This window comes from Herpailurus yagouaroundi, unplaced genomic scaffold (genome assembly GCF_014898765.1).
Source record: "Herpailurus yagouaroundi ecotype Mexico unplaced genomic scaffold, PumYag 29, whole genome shotgun sequence".
Classification (NCBI taxonomy): domain Eukaryota; kingdom Metazoa; phylum Chordata; class Mammalia; order Carnivora; family Felidae; genus Herpailurus; species Herpailurus yagouaroundi.
This window is the reverse complement of record NW_024412377.1, coordinates 6178267-6191947: the sequence shown is the minus strand read 5'-3', so window position 1 is coordinate 6191947 and position 13681 is coordinate 6178267. Positions and strand designations below refer to the sequence as shown.

The window sequence follows — 13681 nt, the reverse complement described above, 5'->3', positions numbered from 1 at the left end:
CCAGAGCATCCTAAAACAGACCACCCTGCCCTTCAAGCCACGCATTCTTTTAAGTGCATGCTATAGGCTATAAAATTCGTATTAGATCTCTGCTACGAGTTGACCATCTCTTGTAACTGGAACTTCCTGACCCAATCCCCAGGTGATGTCCTGCCCACCTTCCCGAGGAATTATAGTTGTTCACGATTCTCTTTTCTATGACATAGTGGTCCTCCAGGCACACGGATTTTAGCTCATAGCTTTTGTCCGCATCAGAACCTACCTTTCTGCTTAGCCCAAATGGCATCGACCTTGGTAGAGACTCTCTTACAGCGGTTTTATGGATTTCTTGGATGCACTGAGGTTTAGAATTAAAACTCTTGACACGCAGTTTCCGAACCTGGCTCAGAAGTGGCTTGGTGAAGCTCCAACGATTAGTCTGGTCCTAGAAACCCGAGTGCATTGTTCGTCACAGTGATGCTTCACGTAGCCAACTGAATGCACGTGGAATAAACACGTGGGATAAATGCACGTGGAATAAAAGCAGAGTAATTATAGGTGGAGATAAAGATCAACCTAATGAGAAAAGCAAAGGCTGTCTCTTCAGTGCTTACTGTAGCAAAGGAGTCGGCCACTATCACTTGTCTTTTAGCAGACACCTGGCAGGCAGAGGAGTGGGCAATTGCGCAGTGGGGAAAAAGGGGTGACTCCAGTTGTGCCCTGAATGGAGGCTGCTGGTGTGAGGAACCTGGAGGTGGGCTAAGCAGACACAGGCATCCTCTATGATTGGTCAGGGTACCTATTTGGCTTTATCTTGTTGGTCTTAAGTTAGAAGCAGGAACAAAAATCAGGGAAGCTGTCAGGTATTAAGTAAGTTCCGGCCCCATTTGGCCAATCGTTGCAGGGGTTATTGATTGGTTTGGGGGACCAGTCCCTGGAGATAGTGGTCTGGCTGCTTACAAGCCTGACTCATAGAGAGCAGGCTGGCTTCCTGGCCTGGTTCTGTAGATGAGTTGATTTGCTGGCTGGTTGCTGCAGATTGTGGTCAGAGTTCCATTTTCCTATATGGTCTAGAATTGTCCATTTGTATATCCAATCTTCCACATAACTGATTTCTAAAAATGTTTCTGTGCCCCTTCTTTTAAATTCTGCTCAGAGCTGCGGATCATGGAGATTTCTCTGGCTCTCCAGTGACACTCCAGATGCTGAGGTGATCCACACGACATCACTCACAATCTGCGATTCGTTAAGGTTTGCCTTACCCCGTAACATTTCATAAAAGATGTGGGTTACAACGTAGACGGCAGTTGGCTTTTAAATTAAATGAAGTATTGTTTGGGGTAGTACATGGGCAAGTCTATGGAATATCAAATTTAAATGTATCTCTGCTTTGGGAAATATGCAGTGAATTGGAAAGAAGAAACATATAATGTAGTCAATTTTAAAACAGGTCTTGCTGTCTTGCTGCTCTGCTATTTTTGGCAGAGTACGTTTTTATTTCCTGTACGATCAATCAAATTAACACAAAAACATGGCTGCCAGTCCCCCAGTAGCTGTGAGAAGGCAAGGCTTGCATCAAACCCAGCATCGAGCAAGCTAACGAAAAGTCAAACAGAAGAAGGATAAAACAGATTTTCAGTTAAGAATAAACTCATAGGAGATAAGGATTTATTCAAAAATAACATTTCTGTGTTTTTAATGAGACATGACTGTGGGGTCCTTCCTTCTTCAGCTGACATAGATATATATGGCGTTGTAGAAGCTGGTTGGAGTTACAGTAATTATTTGTTTACCCTCTTCTCCTGCAATTGAATCTGAGCTCCTCAGAGGCAGAAGCCAGGTTTGTTGCTTATGGCTTTCTATCCCCATCCACTCACTTCTAATTCCTCCTCTATAGAAAAAAAAGAGAACATCTGATTCAGGGAACATGCCAGTGAATGTCTGTCAAACGAATGGGTACGTGCAGAAATGAATGGATGAATGATTTTTTTTGCCCTTTCCCTGGTTTGTTCAAAGTGTTAACAAGCCGTTTTACATTCTATAGCTATTTTATCCTTGGTGTACCCTTGTTTAGAATTGATTATGTACTTAATATTTTAGATGTCCTTCTAATATTAAAATCAAGGAATGTTATCAGCTGAATGAAATACAACATCCAAAATGAAACCCTAGTGTATATTTCTCATTAGGGCTCATTGGGGATGTTTGGCCACATGTTCTCATGTAATTTATCAGTGAGGGTCTAATAAAAAACAACAACAAAATGAAAACTATTTTGTATGTTTAAAGCAGACACCATTAAAACGATGCTGCTTAACATATTCTGGAAACATTGAGAACCCAAAGGAGTTGGTAAAGCCGTCCAGAGATGAACCACACAGGATGCTACTCTTGCCCAGGTTGGAGGCTCAGGGACAGGGCTGGGGCCACCCGAAGGCAGAGGAAAGCACACAATTCTGTCTGGATACACAGATGAGATACAGCTACTGCCAAAGGATCCATCAAAGATTGAGGGAGGGCAAGAAACTTTCTGGTTTCTCCCTTTCCGTTACCCTCCCATATCCTGTTGGAGCTCCTACTGTCAAGATCCTGCCAGAACAAAGCTGTCATGGGATAATGGGAAATACATCTTTCAGGGGGACCCTATGATGGAGAGTAGGGGGCAGGAAGGGGAAGAATGGATGAGAACCAACAAGTCCAGGAGCAATCCAAGGTGAGGGAGAGGGAGAAATTCATGATGATTATCCCAGAGTCTAATGTGGTTCAGATGGCTGGTCATGCTCAAGTTATTAACGCAGTTGAGGAAATTCACTGTTAGAGGAATTTTCCTGACCTCCTAATCAGAAGGGGGAAAAAATGATTCCAACCCTCTTTCCAACAACTGTGTGATTCTGACTTCCCATATCTCTCCAAACTTACCTCAGGGTCTACATTCGCCCCATGTTTGTTGTCAATATATTATTACTTCTGTGAATTCGATTGTCTTTTATATTTTAAGATGGTCCTTCTATCGTTGTCCTCGTATCATTCCAGACCCAAGAAACAATTGCTTACGCTTTATTCACCCATCTAAGGCTATTGATAAATGTGGGTAGAAGATGCTTTACTGGAGAGCTGGGTGGGCTCACCTTGCCCACTGTATGCGATAGAACTTATGATGCCCTGTGTCTCCTTTTAGCTCCCCTGACTCTCACAATCTTTTACTAACTTATTTTCACCAGTGTAGACCCTACTTCATTGTTCTACCTGCTCTTTTCTCTCCCTCCTCACTCCTGAATTCATGCCTCACTCTCTTGCTCTGGGATAGGACCTGGAGACTTGCAATCTTGTTATGCCAAGCATTTAAGTCACCTCAGCTTTCATTGGTAAACTGAGCTTCACGTCCATCTAAAGTGTTTTGTAGATCAATGAGAACTCCCCCGTTATAGTATCTTCTCTATAGAAAATGGTAGTGGATTTAAATAATTAATAAATCATCATTACCCAGACCATCTTGGTCCCATAAAGGATACAGGATGAGTGTGTTTAGAGATAGATAATGAGATCAGGTTTTAGAAGTTTAAATTTCAATCGCCTTAGGATGTTTTCATGAAATTGTCCTGTATATAGTTTGGAAATGTGGAGGTAAGTCCCAGAAAAAAGTCAAAGCATTGAAGGACATTTAAAAGTTGTCATTGGCAGCTAAAGACACAGGAGCGAATAGTAGTGTCTGCAGACAATGTGGGGACTGAGAAATTGGGCCTCTTGTCAGACTTTTGAGTTAACAGCAGATAATGGGAGAGAGTGGGGAGGAGAAGAAGATATAGACTATGGAGAGCTGAATTGTGAAGAAGTGTTACCAGGAAAAGGTGTCAGAGACTTGGTGATAATTGTGAAAGGGCAAGGGGCTCCCAAAACATACTTTAACAGCTGGCTTTAAAATGTCTCTTGGAAGGAAAACAGTTTCATTGGATATGGCAAATTACAGGCCACTGCTAGCTTAGCAAATGCAATTTCTGGAAAATAACAAAGAAACCAATTTGGTGACTTGGCAACTTGGCCAATGAATGGGAGGTAAGGAATTAGATTCAGCGGCTCTAGACGGCTCTATATAGGCATTTGGAAGTAAAGGGAAGAGCAGGGATAAGTCAACTACATGAGAGGGAGAATTGATGGGAATATTTGGACAGATTTCTTTCAGAGATGATGGTGGATTGAGCTTGCCTTCAAGCAGGAGAAAGAAGACACAAGCAATCGAAGTCATGCTTACTGGTGTAAGGTAAGATAAAGTCACATGTACCAGAGAGGGATTGGCCTTGGTCCGGAAGCAATGCTATTGTCTACCTGGAATTATGAAAAAAATGGTGGGGTGTGAGATTCTTAAAATATCTGCTAGTTGTCTGCCTCCAACTTCTACAAGGATCTGAAGGAAACCAGCAGAGAAGATGGAACAAATAGTTAATTAACGTATGGCATTTGTCTCAGATAAAGAAGCCCAGCATGGATGGCTTGGGCCTGATGGGCCAGTCTAGACTGGATGTGAGGTGCACAAATGTTGTCAACTGGACAGAATGCTCCATGAATGAAAACCACTCATCTTTCCCTTTTTTCACACACGTAGTACACCTGTTCATTCTGTCCTCCATATTTTTCTCACTTTAGTGGGGAGAAGGAAAACAAATTTCTCATGGGAGTGAGATGCTGGTCAAAGCCTTAGATTTGTTTCCTTTTTTCCTCTGGATTCTGCCTGTCCCTTCTAGAGTGCCAGATGTCAGTTTTGTGCAGAGGGAGCCAGCTTTACCTGAGAACTCAATATAGAAGAGCCAAGGGGATGTTGAAGTTAGCAGGGCCAAAAGAGAGGGGTGAGTATGATGTCATAAGGAATGAGAACAAACATAAGATCGCAAAGAAAAGAATCAAAGAAGAAGAAACCCTAAGAAAAAAGGTTCTCAAAGGGACTCCCCAAGTGGATTCTACAAGTTTTAGTCTTTACGCTGAGAATCTACTAATTGCACCAACGTGTCTCACAGTGACCTTGATTTTGAGTGTTATCCTGGTCATTCCAGATAAAGAAGTGAGTGCCACTAATTAAAAGGAGGTGTGGAATGAATGTAAAGGATTGTAGTGGTTCATCTGGGGGATGGGAAAGGCAGGGATTGGGATGATAGGAATACTGAATATGAGCAGAGGAGAGTCACCGACACAATGTCATGTACTTTCATCTCATCTCATTCATTCATTCATTCATTCATTGAGTCAATTGGAGAAATGTTTATTTGAGACACAATAAATGCCTTGGGCCTTGCAGTGAGAATACTCAAGAAGTAATTTGCTCTGTGTTCTGGAGGAGTATCCAGTCCATTAGGAGAGGCAGCTAAAAATTGAGTTATAACATTATGTGAAATCTGAGGTTACGGCCTGAATGGTGCTTATTCTAGACTTGGGAGATCAAAGAAGGCTTTCCTGGGAAGGTCACGTCTAATCTGAGGACTGATGATACTCACTTATGTGAAAAACTAGTAAAAGTCAGGCTGGAAAACGAGTGTAGTGTGTAGATGAGAGACTGCAAAGGTCCAGAGGGTGGGCACAGTGGGAAAACCCACCCAGCCTAAAGGCAAGGATAGTTGGAGCCCAGGATTCCAGGAGGTGACTATGTTTGACAAAGTTGCAATCCAAAGCAGAGCCTGGATTTTGTATTGAGGCTAAAGGGAGTCCTTGAACTGATGTGCATTTTTAGAAGAACTGCTCTCAATTAGCTGGGGTAGAAATTAAAGGAAATAGATCAGTGACCAGGAGCTTATTTCAGAGGACAGTTGAGAAGTGCCTGCACCAACATTGTATGTGGGAAAATGGAACGAGGTAAGCAAGTCTGAGCCATATGAAGACAGTGAAGTTGACAGAGGATTTTTTTTTAAATCTGGTATCTTAGTCCACGTAGGCTGCTGTAACAAAAATACCATAAACTGAGTAGACTATAAACAACAGAAATTCATTTCGCACAGTGTGAAGGTCTGAAGTCCAAGATGAAGACACTGGTGGAGACCACTTCCTGGTTCAGAGATGGCCATCTTTTCGCTGTGTCTTCACCTTGGGAGAGGAGTGAGGGGGCTCCCTGGGGTCTCTTTTATGATGGTATTAATCCCATTCAAGGGGCCCCACCCTCAGGACCTAATCACTTCCCGAACACCCCACCTCCTAATACCTTTCCATTAGGAATCTGATGTCGACATATGAATTTGGGGGTGGGAAAACATCTGGTCTTTGCATCTGGCTATATCCTGGTTTCACCTTGCTCACATCTGATCAAATATATTCCACTATTCTTGTCCAGGATGTTTTTTAAAAAAAAATTTTTTTTTCAACGTTTATTTATTTTTGGGACAGAGAGAGACACAGCATGAACGGGGGAGGGGCAGAGAGAGAGGGAGACACAGAATCGGAAACAGGGTCCAGGCTCTGAGCCATCAGCCCAGAGCCCGACGCGGGGCTCGAACCCACGGACCGCGAGATCGTGACCTGGCTGAAGTCGGACGCTTAACCGACTGCGCCACCCAGGCGCCCCTCTTGTCCAGGATGTTTTGATTTCGTTCAGAATAACTACAGACAGAGGGAGTGGGCCGGCTGTGTGCTGTAACTCTAACCAGTCAATGTTAATATATGAATAACTATCAATGAAACATGACTGACCAAATACACATTTGGCTCAGAATGACAATATTTATAGTTTCTGTTACTTGAGAATCTGTCAGGTATTGATCTCATCTTACATAATACACATACTTAACTGCATCTACATTTGTGTATGAGGAACAGCACAACATGAGAATTAGGCAGCTTGCCCACCATATATGGCTGGTAAGTCTGGGGGCCAGAGTCAAGGCCAGAGGTGTCCCACTCTAAAACCTTGTCCTTGGGGCAGAGCCTTGGCCAACTGGGATTCTTCCATCCTGGGAAAGGAGCTCCCTTTGTGTGACTACTGGCTTCTCTTCACTCTCCTCACTGTGCCCAGGAAAGAGCTGGGTGTAAACTCTAGGAAGAATGATCTCAGTGGCTCAGTGCCATCCTGTTCTCTGTCCCCTTTGGGAGCATCTGTCTGTCCCAGTGTGTCTGTCCCGCAGGTCTTGTCCTTGTCCTGGGCCACAGAGGGAGAGTTGCTGGTTTCTTTCCTAGAAGACAATGTCCCCCACTCATCCTTTGTCAGGAATGGGTGTGACGATTGGATCAGGCATCTGCCCATTACTCCTCAGTTGGTGCAGAGCCCAGGCAGCGGAACAGGTGCAGTGTGCTCGGGCCCCATCTGACGCCAACCCCTGGGTCTCCCCATCACCCCACTGCCTGTCACGGTGAGATAGAACAGTGTGGACCACGACCACACTGATTTGTGTGCCCTCGGTTCTGGGAGTGAGGTTGAAGCCCAAGCCCCGCCCTCACCCTGCCCTGAGTGACGTCACTTGCCTGTGGCTGCAGCTTGCTAATGTCATCTCCATGCGTGTGTCCTCGGAGAGGACCCTTGGCCGGGCAGAGACTCAGAACCTGAGGTCATGATGTGGATTCTGGTGCCAGCACCGAGTGCCATGGCTTCTACTGGTGGGTGGTCTCTCAACTTGGCCTCCATCTATTGAATTCCTTTGAAAATATTAAAGGCAATTTGTAGAACATCTTTACAAATGATATTGAAATGCTAAAAAATCAAGACATCAAGGTACAGTATTTGCTCAGGGCAGGTTTTCTCATGTTTAATATTTCTTCTCAGATTCTTTTCATGGTTCTTTTTCACATAACATTTTGTGCTGTAATTTTCTCTTTTTAGGTCTTCATCTTTGCTAAGCCATGTGTTGGAAGAAATAAAATAAATTTATTTTGTTCTAAATTTATCTTACACTAGAAACATTCCTTGGCAAATTAGTTAAAGTCAGCCTTTTATTTTGAAAAGAAATTGCAAGCTGTTGTTTAAAAACAAGGTTACTTTTTATAAAAGAAGAAAGGAACATAATCAATATTGGTAATGTGGTGACCTGAATTTCACTGCTTCGAAACAAGGACTAGGGTCACCTGGGTGGTTCAGTTGGTTAAGCGTCTGACTCTTGGTTTTGGCTCAGGTCATGATCTCAAGGTTCATGGGTTTGAGCCCCAAATAGGGCTCTGTGATGGTGGCGTGGAGCCTGCTTGGGATTCTCTCTCTCCCTCTCTCTGTCCCTTCCGCACTCGTGCTGTCCCTATTAAATAAACTTAAAAAGCAAAAAGAAACGAGGACTAACATGAGCAAAGTTTTCTCCTCTCTGATGTTAACCATGACAAATTATTAGAGGAATGAAAACCACTTCAGAGTTTGAGAGGTTGGGTATATTTTCTCTGTTGCCTGAGAAAAGTGCTTACTCTCTTAGTTATTGATTTGGAATGAAGCTTTCTGAAGCACTGTGGATTCGCACCTGGTCCGGGTTTTACAACCACCTATCCTCAAGGGACCGTATCAGAACGTGTTTCTTAGAAATCAACCTACTTTGCAAATTGAAAGTTAAATATTTGATTCTGGTATATATGAATGCAAAAGGTTAATGCCCTTAAAAATGAGGTGATTCGCTGTAAGATAAATGAAATGCAAACCATAATCATTTTAGTTTCTGCTAGTAACTTTAATTTCCCCTATTCATAATTGTAGTGTTGGGGTTGAGATGTACGACATTACATTTTGGAAAAGCCCTCAAATCGTTCACTATATTATAGGGGGAAATATATAGAGTAAGAGAGTCAGATCTGCTTTATATTTATTGAGCAAATTATTCTTCCCCCAGTGAAGCTGCCTTTAAAAGTTTTACTAGTGACTTAGATAATAACTGCCAATCATTAAAACAAAAAACAGCAAAGAAACATCCAAGAGCAGTAGAAAGAAGAAAGTAACGAATCACCAAAAATTGAAATAATCAATACAGGTAAGAGAAATGCATTTCATACCTTTAAAATGCATACATTAATCTATTCACACACCATATATATATATATATATATATATATATATATAGTATTTTATATGTAATGCAGACATAAAAATATGCATATGCATAGAGTAAAAAGCATAAGCAAATGAACCAATATGGGACATATATTGTGACCAAAATATTTAAACAATGTAATTCAGTATCAACTAACTCCAAATAATTTAAGCTCAAAATTCTAATATTGAGTTCTCAAATGGCTGATACTTATATTATGACAACTCTTAAACTTTCTGTATTATTTGAAAACTTCCTGAAATAAAAAGAGTATTGACCCCACGAAGAAGTCTATGCCCCAATCTCTGAAACCTGTAAATTTGTTATATCACGTCTTGTTCAGATGGCTCAGGATTATATTTGTTTTGCTTACCCTGTCCTCTTGGGCTCTGTAATATCCCTATAATTATGCAACAAGAATAGTATTGCACTGTAATCTATCATGTAAAACTATATATATGGAAAACTTGACCAGTTTTTAAAGAAATGTATCATGATCACAAAGGCACAATAAAGCTGTATCCTAAGGACTCCTAGCAACAAAGCTAACGATAAACTTAGTGAACGCAAACCATATTCATATTCTCGGTTCATTTATTTTTGGAAAAGTCTAGCATATCCAGTAGTTTCAGAGATTTCATTTTAACTTTAAAAATTCTAATCTATTTAATTGATAGATAGCAGCCTGTTATAATAAGTTTTAGAAAACCATAAGAAATGCTTTGTTAATGTGTATAATTCCTATGTAAAGACGTAGCTTCTCCGTTTTTTTTTTTAAATGAAGAAATGCACTTTCCCCACCCCCCCCAAAATGATTTACCAGATGTACTTAAATTTATGGACCTTGAGATGGGGTGGTTACCCTGGGTCATCCAGTTAGGCCCAATCATATCATATGAGCCCTGAAAATCAGAGAACTTTCTCCAGCTGAGGTAGACGGGAATGCTAGAGAGATTTCAAGCCTGGGAGGAACTTGACTTTGGCTTTGAAAATGAAGGTGGTCATGAGCCAGGGAATTCAAGTATCTTCTAGAGCCTCTGGCCAGAAGCTAACGAGCAAATGGGGACCACAATGCCACATCCACCTGGAACCGAACTCTGCCATCAACCAGCATGAGTCCCAAAGTGGATGCTTTTCGGCCTCCAGCAGGAACAGCTGTGCTGGCATCTTGACTTGTGAGGACAGGAGCAAAGGAATCAGCCAAACCATGTGGGTTTCTGACCAGAAATTTCTGGTCAGAATTGTGAGACAATACATTTTCTGTTTTAAGCCTCTAAATCTGTGGTAATCTGTCATGGCAGCAACACTAAGGTGAATACAATAGCCATATTGTTTTTATTTTTCATTTATCCCAAACCGATAGAAATATCTAAGCAGTGTGGTTCATCTTCCACCGAGCAATCTTCGATTCGTGGCTAAAAAGTGCAGCAGCATGAAGGTGTGTTTGGGAGTAGCGAATTCGCCATGGTGGCACTTTTCTGAGTGTAGGAAGGACGCGGTATGCAACCACGGATTTTAAGTTCAGCTACTTGTTTCAGAATACAGAGAGCCAGTATTAAGTCATCCAAAATAATAAGGAGGCAGAGAACGAAAAACTAAAACGGTTGCCGTAATTCAGAGTAATACAAGAAATATTCTTTTTTTAAATATTTGTTTATTTTTGAGAAAGAGTGGGACAGTGTGCAAGCAGGGAGGGGCAGAGAGAGAAGGAGACACAGAATCCGAAGCAGGCTCCAGGCTCCGAGCTGTCAGTGCAGAGCCCGACACGGGGCTCCAACCCACAGACCTTGAGATCATGACCTGAGCGGAAGTCAGATCTTAACCGACTGAGCCACCTGGGTGCCCCACAGGAAATATTATTTTTTGTTCTACCTAAAAAGTGTGCCTCTGTTTACATGGGAGTTTAATTTATGGCTAATTAGCTGGCAGTTAGGTGGCTTTGTTTCACTTCATGTGTCTTCTCTCCTAATGTTTCAATCTGAAAGCGATCTTTCCTCTTTTTCCTCATTTTTCCGGCCCCTGTGTTAGTATGCTGACATAATGCTGTGCTTACATTTTTGCATCTACCCCCCTTCCCCCCAAATAAGATCTTTTCAACCGAGTCAGGATGCACACTTTTAAATTTGGCCCTAGTTTTCGCCAAAAGCCCTTTGCTTTCTCTAAATTCTGTGAATCCTAAATACACCATTTTGGAAGTCTGACTTTTTTTTTTTTAATCTAAACTTGACATTGATTGATCAATATCAGCATTTTCTCAGAACTGGCAACTTGGTTTCTCTTCAATGAGTAATAAATCAAAGCAGCTTGCACGGAAACACTTTGATTCAGACTCATTGAAGGAGATGCATTTCTCATTGGACTTGATCAAAGGCTGATCATCATTAAGAAATATAGGAATTTTCACCATGTGACTATATTGACCTAATAATTAAAAATACTATAATGTTCTATGTGGAATCTTGCTTCTGTCTTCCTTCTTTCCTTCTCAATTCTTTGTGGCACATGCCGAGCAGAGAAGATTATCAGGTTGCTTCTCTGATGCTGGAGGAAAACCGGTTTCTGTCCATGGTGTTCCTGTACAAAGACTGAGACAGGCCCTCCACGGTGACCCAGATAATTGTCTGGAGGTGTCATTAACATGGGGAACTGCACTCTCCCCCCACATTCTTCAATCAAGCGGTGGTAAAATCCTGCCAGGTCTCTATTTTAAGTCAGTAGGAAAATCTCACAGGCAGGAGTCCCCGCCACAGGGGCTGTTCTTGGAAATGAAAATGTCTTGGCTTCTTAAAGTGTTAGAAATGACAGCGAAATATCTTTTACACTATTACCAGGTATTTTCCCTTTGCTTTGTGTTTACTCTTAAAACCATGCAGGTCACATAAATGAAAATCCACAAAAGAAAACAAATCAGGAGGAATATTCTTCCAGTTGGATCAACCATATCAATAGATAGGACACATGTACTGGTATGAATAAAAGGCATTACTTGCATTTTTCAGGAAAGAAAATGCAGCCAACGCCCTGTAGTAAGAGTGTGGGGTCACAGCTTCTGGAACTGGTAAGACCCTTGATTTGGTTCTGTCTCTTCTCTTTGTAGGGTTATCCCCCAACACGATGGCAGCAGGGCCACCGCATGGAGCTGCAGAAAGGACCAGAGACAATGTCTCCATCCCCGTTTGCCTGGGGCTGTAGCTCGACATCCCTGTCCCGGGAGCTCATGCGCCTGAGGTGTTACCACGGACAGCTCTTAGTCTGGGTCTCAAGTGGATAGAAAACAAGCTTCCCAATGTCATCGTTGACGCTCATGGGATAAGACAATCTTCTCAAATAATTCTTGCATGTATCTATATGGGATTTCCTTATTTTTTAACATGAACATTTGGAGCCGAGAGCCTGAAGACAAAGACTTGGATCTTGACTCCCTGCCCCAGCTTCTCATCCATGGAATGGTCCAGCCATCTGTCCTCTTTCCTTGTCACGGCATCGTTGGCTTCTCTCGGAGAACGAATGCCTACTTCTCCTGTTGGAAGAAACTGACTTGGGACCTGTGAGCCGACATCGCTCATTTTCTCTAGAGATTTGGCAGAATAGGGCTCTGATGGCTGTCCTCCCCTGCTCCACGGCGGCCCTTCCAAGTGCCCCGTGCAAGGCAGACCTTCCCCTGCGGAGGAGGAATGTTCTGCCTGCCAGGGAAAATGGTACAGCTGGGCTGCCTGGTTAGGACTTTCAAACCAGCTCTCAGCGCCCAATTACGGAGGTTCCTTCAGGGCAAAGCAGGAACGGCAAATTCAGAAATCCTTCTGGGCTCTTCCGCTGATTCTGTTATGTAAGTTGCTTTAACAGGTGTATGGAAGCAGATCTAAAATTAGCCAACAGACTTTTTCCAAATCATTTCTCTTGGAAAGTTATTGGCCTGGAGTGATCAGCCTCACGTGTTCCGAAAGTCGGGGAGGGGGGCTAAGGATGGGCTGAAGAAAGAAGTGACAGGGAGGAGAGATCTACCTGCACAAAGGTCTCTGGCTGCCCGTCCCGCCCCTGAGGCGGCAAAGCCACGCGGAAGGCAGAGCGGCCGCCCAGATGAAGGCGCTGAGGGGCAAGGGCAGGATAGACGATGGGCACGCTGTGTTCACAGGGGATCGTGTGGTCCGTTTTGAAGGGCCAGGGCTGCGTGTAACTGTTCCCGCTCGCGGGGCGCTGTGACGGGTCGGCAAGACACGCGTGTGCAGGGACGGGGTGGCGGAGGGCCAGCGCCCCTGCTTTCCTGGGAAAGCGCTTCAGACACGCCAGCCATGTCCCTCCCAGCGCCAGTCCCCGAGCTCCCGTGTCATCACTCGCTGAGTAAAGCCCACGGAGGGGTCGGCATCCTTTGTCTCGACAGTCGGGACAGGACATTCACGGGCACCGCTGACTAGCTGAGAAAATCGGAGACGATGAGCTGAACCCCGGGAACCTCCGCTGTCCTCCTCTGCGCACCGCACACATCCACGAGGTGACCGAGGGCAGGGCCGCGCGAGGCAGTGTCTGGGGACGTGCTGCGTGTCGCTTGGGGCGTCTGCCGTGCTTGTGTGCAAGTCTCCGTCTGGGGGCGCCCCGCGGACGTCTCGGCGTCTGGCCAGGACCCCAGGCCGGTGCGCAGGCGGGCGGAGGAGGTGACACGCGAGCCTGGCCGCCGGCGGGGGGAGCTGATTGACGGCCTCCCGTCGCGACGGGGCTGTGGGTGTGGACGCTGAGCC

The 13681-nt window shown here is 43.9% G+C and overlaps 1 long non-coding RNA gene across 1 annotated transcript; it reads left to right on the top strand.

The window, feature by feature from the left end:
• The first annotated feature begins 1132 nt into the window (after positions 1-1132).
• LOC121040839 (uncharacterized) lies at positions 1133-12400 on the top strand. Its single transcript, XR_005795472.1, has 4 exons — positions 1133-1230; positions 4149-4237; positions 4719-4820; positions 12046-12400. It is a non-coding gene; the product is annotated as an uncharacterized LOC121040839 (long non-coding RNA).
• Positions 12401-13681: the final 1281 nt, after the last annotated feature.